Consider the following 10,985-nt stretch of genomic DNA (forward strand, 5'->3'; position numbering starts at 1 on the left):
GATGGTATAATTAAGAAGAAAAATTAAAAAGAGGGGACCATTTCCTGTCTGGTTATCTTTTTATAGAAAAGTAGTATGTTTAGATTGCTCAGCCTTTTTATACATATTGAATGAAATTTTTTTTTTTTTTTAAATCATCACCATTACTATTTTATATACTGGTGTTTTGCCTGCATTTGTGTCTATGCACCGTGAGAGTGTAATGCCAGAGGAGGCCAGAAGAGGGTGCTGGATCCCACAGAAATGGGGTTATAGATGGTTGTGACCTGCCATGCGGGTGCTGGGATTCAAACCCTGATCTTCTGGAAGAACAGCCAGTGCTCTTAACTCCTGAGTCATCTCTCCAGTCCCTATTTTTCTTTCTTTCTTTTCTGTGTGGGTTAGGGGTGTTTTTGTTTTGAGACAGAGTCTCAATGTGTAGGCCTGCCTGGCCTAGAATGCGCTATATAAACCAGGCTGTCCTCAGTCTCATGGAGATCAGCCACTTCTGCCTCTGGAAGGCTGGGATTAAAGAGGTGCAGCCACATGCCTGGTTTGAATTATATTTTTGTTTTGATATAATAGTCAAACCACAGTTGTTACCTAAGAAATAAAATAAAACCCTCAATCTTACCAATTTTCTCTCTAGAAGTCCAGGTCTTTCTGTGCAGGACAGGTGATCGTAGTGAGGAGACTCCTGGTCAGAAAAGGCCTGCTGTGAGACAGATGATAATGTAATCACAAGCCCGAGACACACCAGGCCTTAGAGCAGGCCCACAGCCTGAGCAGGCTGATGGTAGCCAGCTTTAACTGTTCTTCAAGGGGACACATTTGTATCTGTAAACCTCTCCTTGTATTAACCACAATATTTAATCTGTGAGTAAGATCTGAACTTTGAACAGGGAGCCACTGGCTTGACGTAAAACCCTTAGGCAGGGAACAAAGAAGCTTATAGAGACACAACTCACAGGAGCCATAATAGCGTCTATTACATTTTAGGGAGCTGGTGAGATGGGTCTGTGGTAAAGGCACCTGCTGCCGAGGCTGATGGGCTGGACTCCTGAAATCCACATGAAGGAAGGAGAGAACCCACTCCTCCAAGTGGCCCCCTCCATGTACATGCATATATACATACACATACACATCATATACATACATGTAAGTTTCAAAAAGTTAAAAAAATATAGAGTCAGTGAACTAACAGCCAGGGAGCCTGACCTAGGCCTTCTGCATGTATGTTACAATTGTGTAGCTTGATCTTCTTGAGGGACTCCTAACAGTGGAAACAGGGGCTGTCTTTGACTCTGTTGCTTGCTTTGGGGACCCTTTTCCTCCTGCTGGGATCCTTCCTGCTTTTGGGACTCTTTTCCATCCAGCCTCAATATGAGGGAAGATGCCCAGTCTTACTGTAACTTGGTATGCCATGTTTGGTTGATATCCTAGGAAGCCTGCCCTTTTGTGGAGGGAAATGGAATCCATTCTCAGACATGGATATTGCTCTCCTCCCTTTTGGGGACTCTAGAGGAAAGCCATCAAAAGTTTACAAAGCAATGAAAGGAAGTATAGGAAAGGAGAGATTAAACATGGCCATACTGAGCTGGTTGTAGACACTTCATGGCAACCGCTGAGTTACATCAAGAGCAGCTCACTGAAGGACCCTTCCACAGCTTACTGCTTCAGTCCAAACCAAACCCCAAATCTCGTGTGATGTGTGCTCAGTTACAGTGGGGAAAATGGCTCCTTCTCAGAGGCTTTGGTACAAGTGTAGCAGACGATAAGGAGAGCGCTCACTCTGGCAGGTAGCTCTTGACCTTTCTGACAGAGGCAGCATCTCCTTGGCTGCTTGGCCCCGCTGCTGTGTTTGTTTGTTAGCTGAGAGCTGGCTTTTCAGTCTTAAAAGCCCTCTCTCTGGTAGGACCAACATCCTCCAATCAAGGATCCATGCTGAAATTTTGAGTACTTGTGAACAGGTTCTATTTATGTGTGTTTGTATGTGTGCGCGTTGACGTCAGCTGTCCTCTTCAGTCTCTCCTCCACCTCACTGCTTGAGACAAGTCTGCCATTGAACCAGGAGCTCCCTCCCGTTTGGGAGCAAGCCAGCTGTGTCATGAGAACACTGATCCCCACAGGACTGAGGCAAGGACTCCCAAACCACGAGGCCACTCTCTGGAATTAAAAATGTTTGTCTTTCTACGGGGCTGGGGGCGGTGGCTCCGTGGGTAGAGCACTGGCCGCCCGCCCGTGCGGAGGAGCTAGGTCGCGTCTCAGCACCCACAAGGCTGCTCACAACTCCAGTTCCAGGGGATTCCAGGCTCTCCCCTGCCTCTGCAGGACCAGGCGCACGCATGGCAGACATATACACAGGTGAAAACACAGATGAAAAAGTAAACAACAAATTGCCCGAGCTGGATGTGGAGGTGTGCACACCCGTAATCTCGGCACTCGGAACCTGAGGCGGGTGAGGACAGGTTCTGAGCCAGCCTGGGCTACACAGGGAGACACAGCAATACAAAACAAAAGCCACCTTCCTGATGCCTAAAATCTACCTGATATCTAAAAGTTGCCAATGAGTTTTAAAGCATTATCTCTTAAATATTGGAAACTGGGGAAAATACCTACTCTAAGTTATGCAGGAAGGTGTCAGTTGATTGAAGCCCATAGTCCTTAAATCATAGCCAAGAACAGGAAAATAAACCCACTCAGTGAGTACATGCGCAGGCACACACACACACACACACACACACACACACACACACACACACAGGGAACCATGACAGGTGGCCTCCCGATTCACTGTCCTCCAGAGCGAGACGGGTTCTCACTGAACCTGGACCTCACCAGCGTGGCAAGACCAGCTGCTATACAAACAGGTGGCTTCTTTATCTCTGTACCTTCCTCCAAACCACCACCCACTCCCCGCCACGCCCACCATCAGATCTCTCTCCCAGCTCATGATTGGCTGGTCCACACATCTGCTTGGATTACAAATGTGCATGACCATGCCCAGATTTAATCATGGGAGTTCTGGGGACTGAGCTCCAGTCCTCACACTTGCCAAGCAAGCACTTCATCAGCCAAGCCACCTGTAGCCCAGAACCCTCCCTTGTTTGTGGTTTATTGGTTTTTGGGGGTGGGGTAGGGGCAGAGTCTTGCTGTGTAGCTCAGGCTGGCCCTCAGGCTAAGGATGCTCTTACCTCAGCCTCCCAGTGCCAGGGTTATCGGTATGAACCACCGTGCCCCGGAGACCTGACAGATTTGTGAGACTGTGCTCACTGTAGGAAGCACACAGACCTCTCCTCAGCTTACAAACAGTGGCTGACACTTCCAGGAGTCTCCACAGGGCTTCCCAAGGTCATGCCACTCCAAAATACAAATTCCCTCGGCCCAGTGTGTGTGCTGCACAGGGATGTGGACAGGGGTAGGACCATCTACAAGGCCCATCCTCCAGGAAGCATTCAAACTGCAAACTTGTTTTCACAGGTGGTTCAGGGGAGGACTAGCAGCGATTTCCATATTTTCCATACGACAAAACAAGTCAAATGGCTTCCTGTTTGCATTCAGCTTTGCATTCTTCTGCAGAGCGGGAGCTACAGAGTCTGGGACATTCAGGTTTCACAAAAAAATCAAGGCAAACAAGGGCCACCGCCCCTGCTGCTGCCTGTAGGGTAGGGCCAAAAGTCTCAGGTTCCCTGCAGCAAGAGAGCCTGACCTAAGCAGCTTTCTGGCAGCAGTGATGCCATCAGGCAAAGAAAGGCCTGACGCTTACCTCGATGCTGAAAATCAGACGCTGCTGTTATGAACGGCAGGGTTCATGAGGCCGCACACCTACAAGGAACATCTTCGCAATGCAGTACGTGTTCTGGGTACTAAGAAATAACCCTGCCAGGGCTGGTGAGAGGTCTCCCCGAGTGAGCGTAGAGACTTGCTGTACAAGGTTGGTGACCGGGTCCAAGCCTCAGAGAAGGCTGACTCCAAAAAACCATCCCCAGACCTCCAGAGGCTTGCTGTGGCTTGAGTGAGAGCACACACTCAAACTAAGAATCCATACATCAGAGTTGGGCTGGGGGAGTGTCTGTGCCAGAGGCTCAAGGCTGCAGGCTGGGAGGTTGGCAGAGGCCAAGTGCCTGCCTCACAGCACCAGTTAAACAAGCAAGCAAGCAAACAGACAAAAAACAGAAACAAATAAAAACAAAGCAAAACAAAGGCTTTAGGTTTCCATTTGATACCACAAAGAAGTATACAAGCACAATTTTAAATAAAAATTTATTAACGGCAAAGCTATTCGTCCAATGATTTGTGTATCTATGAATAAACACTTCAGAAAAACAAACAAACAAAAACAAACAATGCCAGTCAGAACCTGGGAAAAGCACTCAGGATAACTGTCACCTACAAGCTACCATCAACGACCTGTCAGTAGGGTTCAAACTTCGAACACTGAGGTTGGGGGCACAGGCCTTCACACAGCAATGGGGAGGTTTGGAGCACTCAGCAGGGTGGGAATCTGAAACGTGAGTCACCATTTTTATTCTATCTATATTCTGTCTGCATGTGTGTCTGTGCAGCACATAAGCGCAGCACCTGAGGAGGCCAAAGACAGCGTCTGACACGCTGGTACTGGAGTTACAGATGGTTGTGAGCTGCCATGTGGGTGCTGGGAACCAAACCTAGGTCCTCTAGAAGAGCAAAATGTGCTGTCAACTTCGGAGCTGCCTCTCTACCCTCTCAGGAGATTTTTATTTTTGATTGGAGTTCAGACTAAGCTCTGACTTAGTAATTCCGCTCACAGGTATTTATTTGTGGGGAGTAGGTCTCCACAGAGCCTTGTGCGTAACTGCTGACAGTGTCTTTATCCACAACAAAAACTGGCAAGTATTTTAGATTCCTAATAACGGAATCAGTGTGCAGGATATTCACAGAGATGAATGTAGCCCAACAACTCAAGCACAACACAGGCAAAGCTCAAGCATGTGCGAGAGACAGGCGGCAGACACCTGGAGGACCACGCCCCTGGCCTCCTCCGGTTCCAGCCCATCCCCACTGTCCTGGTGACCCACTGTTGCTGACTGCGTGAGGTATGATGTGGACACGAGTGGGCAGAAATTCTGTGTTTTAAAGCCTGAATGTTTTATGATTTTGCTTGAAGGAGAGCGCTGAAATATCACATGAGCCAGGGCAGGGCACGGTGCCTGTACACCGTTGATCCCAGCCCTCAGGAGGCAGCAGAGCTCTGTGAGGTTAAGGTGAGCTTGGTCCAGGACAGTCAGAGCAAACAATGAGACCTGCTCTCAAAAAACGAGAGAGAGACAGACAGAGAGAGAGAGAGGCAGAGACAGAGACAGACAAAGAGAAAGAGAGAGAGGGGAAAAGAAAAGAGTGAAAATAATGCAGGCACAGTGGTTAAGAGCACGTATGCTCTGAGACCTAAGTAAGCACCTTGCCACATTGTACACAAACACCAGTAGTTGTGGCTCAAGGGGATCCAGTGCCTTGGTCTGGGCTCTGAGAGCAACTGAGTTCACACACACACACTCTTAATTTAAAAAAAGGCCAATGAACTTAAAAGTGAGAAAAGGGGAATATATGAGAGGGTTTGAAGGAGGAGAGGAAAGGAGGAAATGATGTGATTATAATTTCAGAATAAAAGTATGTAATAATGATGATAACAGTGATGGTGTCTCGACAATTAAGAGTGCTTGCTGCTCTTTCAGAGGACCTGAGTTGGGTCCCAGCACACAAGTTGGGAGGCTTTTCACCCCCTGTAACTTCAGCCCCAGGAGGCCCCACCTGCCCGTGCCTTCAAGTTCACCTGCGTGGGTATGCACATACACACACGCAGATGAGCAAATAATGAAATAACAACAATAGCCGATAAATAGTAAACAAAAAGAAAATAGCGCAAAGCTTATGTGATATACAGTGTTAGGAAGAAACCACGTAAGAAAGTATGCAACAGTCACCAGCAAATGAAGAAATCCTTTCTGCCCTTAGCAGCCAGGGAGGCCACGAAGACACTCAGTCACTCAGTTCAGGAGGCCTGGCAGGATGCCAGAGATGCACAAAAGTAACATTAGAAATGTCAGTGCTACAGAACAGCTGGCCTGGTGTGGAGGAAGGGCAGAGAGCCGGGAGTTCCAGGGTACTGGTCTGTGGAGGTGAGCACAGACCCTGTCCCTGTGGGGAGCTCAGCGAGGCTGGGGGGAGGACTCGGGCATAGAGACTTGTTTGTGACTTTCTCAAAGGCGGTTGACAAACGCTCCTGCCACCTGCTCCACAGCCACGGGCTTGCTGCCTTTCTGCGAAGGCCACAGCCCAGCCCTTCCAGCCCTGAGGCTAAGCAGGAAGACTGCCTGTGAGCAGACGAGTTTCCCCCTAGGGCATGCCATTCCACACACACCAGCTGTAAAGTGGAGAGGGCACATTCTGGAAGCCTGCTCCAGCAGCCCCTGTGCGCCAGCTCTGGCCACACCTGGCTGCTGTGGCCTGTGTGTTCTGCCCCTTGCATTCCACGGGGGAGGGACACAGGCTAGAAGACAGGCTAGTTTGACTTTAAGCCCTGTGCCCTTAAGCCATTGTACTACACCGTCTGAATTGCCTAGTCTCCATTTTCAATTTTCCTCAGATTTCTTTGTTAATTTTGAGCATGCCCGCACACTTATGTACGCGAGTGTGCACACACACGCCACAGCACGCCTGTGGAGGTCTGGGTATATCTCATGGGAATTTTTTTCTTCTATTATCTTAGTTCTGGGAATCAAACTCAGATGCAGGCTTGGTGGCGACAGCCTTTCCCTCCTTGTCCATCTCCCCAGCTCCGCATCCGTCCCTGCATCAGGGAGAGCCTGGTCCTCTAGCCCGTCAGAACTGCCCAGCATGCTCTCGCTGGCTTTGTTTCCTGGTTCACCATTATCCCAACCTTTTACATCTTTCACTTGTTTATGTTTGAGACAGGCTATCAGCTCATGGCCTCCCATTGCACTCATTCACTACACGAGGCCTGTCCCTTCAGCTGATGTCCCTCTAGTTTTTGCTGACTTGGGGCATGTGACTCTTGTCCCATATCTTTCCTCGGAGTCCTCTGGTGGTCCCTTTCCATGAGACAGTCTAACGGAAAGCTTTCTCCATCCTGTGGCGTTCACGTGCAGACACTGGGCACAGGCTCTTCGCAGGATCCCCCAACGGCAGATTTTCTCTTCCTACAAGCAACCCTCTTGTGATCTGTCAAGCGTCGGCATGAGAGCCCAGATTAGCTCTTGTCTGTGTTTCCTCTAGATAAGAAGCCCTGAGTGTTAGATGGTGGCCTCCCTGGTGGCCTCCCTCGAAGAATGTTTTCATATCTCCTTCTCAAAGTAAGTGTCTGCTGCTCCCCCGGGGACTGCCACGGTGGCACGGACTGCGATCCTCGCATTTACACCCAGGAGGATGGCACAGGAGGAGCAGGAATTCAATGTCATGTTGGGCTGTATCACTATTTCCAGGCCAGTCTGGACCATGTTAGAGCCTGCCTCAAAAATCAGCCAAGGGGCTGGAACGATAAGTCGGCCATCAAGAGCACTTACTGCTCTTCCAGAAGGCCTGGGCTTGATTCCCACCACCCACAACACACAACCATGAATAAATCCAGTTCCAGGGCTCCAACACCCTCTTCTGGCTTCCTCAGTCACCAGACACAAACATGGGGCTCCGAAATAGTGCAGAAAAATAAGACTACACATAAGATAAATAAGAAAGGACAATAAAGAACAGGTATCCAATACTGTCTATCAACATAACAAGATACTTATGTATAAAATCAAAGAAGAAAGAAAACATGCAGGTGGCCACACGCTAGATACAATTTAACAAGAAAAGCATACAAGAAGCCACTCGGGCAAAGCCGTTGGAGCTAAGGAGGCAAGTGTTTCCTTCCTCACTCCACCGGCCAGCCAGCCCTGCTGCCACCTGAATACCCTGACCAGATTCTGTGCTCGGTGCTGCTCAGGTGCGGAAGCAAATGTTGCCAACAACTTCCTCATCCTAGGTGTGCACAGTGGCCCACATCAGCCTGCGCATCTGGGAAAACCCACCCCCACCTTCCCACAGCTGGCAGCTGAGTCTGAGACGGCTCAGGACAGCTGCTAATTTACTCAAGGAGCTGGAGAGTTTCAGAACAGCTGGGGACATCTGAGCATTTTTCTCTCCGACTCAGAGCACAGCAGCACGGTGGCAGTGGGGATGTGCGTGGCTGTGTGTGTGGCTACCGTCCTTCCTTGTTGCTGACCCGTCTACCTCCTGTGCAGAGCACTTTGAACTAACTGCTCTCTTTGCTCAAAGGTTTAGTTTCAGAGAGACCTTCACATGAGGAAACGGCCTTAAGCAAAACCCCCATAGGTGCGCCTTCTCTGGGCAGGAAAAGTACAAACACTACAGGTTTCACGAATTCTTGAGAGGTCAGCGGAGGAAGGAAGTGTCCACATGTTTTCCTCACACGGAGTAAAACAGTGCATTCAAACCAGGGCCTCAGCTTTGAACCAACTGTCCCTGAAGGCTAGGCTGGAGGGCAGTAACCAGCTGAGAACCTGACAATGGCCTTCGGGTGTAAGTCAGGGCAGTGGACGCTCCTGGGCAGATGTTGCAAGGGAGCCCTCCAAGGGGGGGACACGGATTCTTACTTGCTCATAAAACTGAGACAAAAGCCAGTGGGTCTGAGCATGGGGTCTAAAGCAGATTCACACCAAACTGGGCATGGCTGCTTATCCATGCCTCACACGCGCTCTGATCACACGAGAACTTCTCCAAAGCCTGCTGAGCAGTCACAACGTGCAGCCTTCAAGATTCAAAGAACGATTCGTATTGCTCTCAGGAACACCGAAACCCAGTAAGTTCACAAAGCCCAAGACAGCAACAATAAAACACCGAACATCGCTATTCTAAAGTGAGGCAATTCCTTAAACTCCTCAGCTGCTTCCTCAGACCGACAGTGGGAAGGCCCAGGAATTCACAACAAATCCAGCCCGAGTGCTCTCACCATCACGTCTGCTTTACTCCAAATGAGGACTTTATAGAGAGAAGATCCGTACCGTTAAAATAAGAAGTTTGCTGAACAAAAGCAGCTGTCTGATAACTGGCCAGGCCAGTCAGCTTTATATTTTCCATTTCATGCTTCTAGAATAAAGCAAGTTTATAAATAGCCTGACATTTGTGATTTGACAAGTGTCTTCTCACATTATTCTTAGTTAAGTGCTCGAAAGTCTTTGGCTGACACACAAGCATCTTAAATACCCCCGCTTCAAAAGGTAAAGTGGATCTGAGCATTAATCCCAGTACTTGGGAGGCAGAGGCAGGTGGGCCCCCGTGAGTTTTAGGTCATCAACACAAGGAGACCTGTCTCAAAAACAAAACAAAAGTGTGCATACATGCACACACACACACACGTTAAACACATATGAAAATTTTGAGAGCATCTGTATATGTGTTCAATACTGACACACATGCACTCTGGCACACACGGCTAAACTCTGCCTCCGAGCTAAACCCCAGCTCTGTTTCATTTCAAAAGGAAGGGCAGCCATAGACAAACTAGGCAGGCTGTGGTCCCATCCTGTTCCTGGCTGAAGGCAGAGTCCCACAGCGGTGCTTCCTAAACCTCCCCCTGGCTGACACCACGGCCGGGATCTGGGGAAATGGCAGAGGTGCTTCCGTCCCAGGCTGAGCGGTGTGGACCGGCATGGACCGCGCGACTTACACCGAAGGCCCCTGGAGGTGTCCGGAGTGTGCTCAGGGGCTCGATGCCTCCAGTTTGCAGGTGCTGGTCTTCTGGAATCACTTCCTCTCTGTCGTGCAACAAAGTCTCAGCTCTTCTGCAGGCCCCAGGAGTCTCCTGTGTACAGGCAGTCTGGGTCTGAGCAGCGTGAAGGGCGCTGGGCGCTCGCTCTTAGGCACAGGAAACTGGAAATGTGCTTTTCTTCTCAGGGAAGTGATAAGCCGGGGCTCCACTTGTGCAATTGTGCATGGGTGCAGCAGGCCAAGCGCCTTCCACCCCAGAAAGACGAGTTAGTCCCTCTGTACTGCCCTCCTTCACCAGCAAGCTGCTAACACCTCCTCCTCTACACCCCTGTACCCCACACTTCCTCTACTCAAGGCTCACAGCCAGCCTCCAGGGACAACTGAAGAGTTCCTCTTTTTTTTTTTTTTTTGTTCCTCCTCCATTTTTTACTTCACCCTTTAAGGACATCTGAGCTGATACCCCCCCGAGTATTGTGTTGCCAAGGCCTCTCTCCTTTGGCTGTGTGTCCCCCAGCCCTGGGCTGTCTTTGTGGAGCCTCTTCCTGACCAGCGCATCTTGCAGCTGCTTAACAAGGTCTGGTTGCTTCTGGCGGAAGCCAAATTTAAGATGATAATAATAATAATAATAATAATAATAATAATAATAATAATAATAAAGTCGACAGAGAGAAAGAGAGAAACAGAGACAGCCCAGCACCGGAACCCCATGCTCTCAGTGATGTTTCAATCCCGAGTCGCTCTGAGAAACTGTGATGAACTCAAACTTCTTTAGAGATCACAGGGAAAAGTGAAAGTGCTTAGAAACACAGGCTGTAAGTAAAGCAACCCAGCAGCTCACTCGGGCTGTTTCCGGTGTGCAAGACCAGCTCCCCACAAGCTTAGCGTGTGTAACACAGCCCTTACACACCATGGGCAGCTTTTCACAGGGGAGTGGGCGTGGAGGGAAGTGAGGCTTTGTTTCATGACTAACCTTTCTCCGTTAAACCGTCAATCATAGTACATGCAGCTAGCATTAGTACAGGAAGTCCCTCCCCCGACACAGCTGGACACTCCCTGGATATTCCCACTGTGAGCTCTTTGACGTCATTCTTCACCTCTTATCTCCCTTGCACCCTTATCGCTTCTCATTTGACACCCTCTCTCCAGGGAGACTAATGTTGTTGATGACTCAGCGGCTACCACAAACAGTTTGAGTGCAAACCTTAACCCTCCAGGATGATGGGCCTGGGGAAGAGGTTCAA

General features: G+C 49.4%; 1 protein-coding gene across 6 annotated transcripts in view; it reads right to left on the reverse strand.

Annotated features, from left to right (window-relative positions):
• Irag2 (inositol 1,4,5-triphosphate receptor associated 2) overlaps nucleotides 1-10,055 on the reverse strand; it is a 45,335-nt gene extending 35,280 nt beyond the window's left edge. For 3 of the 6 annotated variants that reach the window (XM_055605570.1, XM_055605566.1, XM_055605565.1), the window contains exons 1-2: nucleotides 9,704-10,055; nucleotides 614-694 (exon numbers count right to left, since the gene is read on the reverse strand). The gene's annotated coding sequence lies outside the window, so the exon portion shown is untranslated. Of the gene's footprint in view, nucleotides 1-613; nucleotides 695-1,572; nucleotides 1,600-9,703 lie in introns of those variants that run through there. The other 3 variants (XM_055605569.1, XM_055605567.1, XM_055605568.1) reach the window with 3 other exon arrangements.
• Nucleotides 10,056-10,985: the final 930 nt, after the last annotated feature.

This window comes from Psammomys obesus, unplaced genomic scaffold (assembly GCF_907164565.1).
Source record: "Psammomys obesus unplaced genomic scaffold, mPsaObe1.curated_primary_1811, whole genome shotgun sequence".
Classification (NCBI taxonomy): Eukaryota; Metazoa; Chordata; class Mammalia; order Rodentia; family Muridae; genus Psammomys; species Psammomys obesus.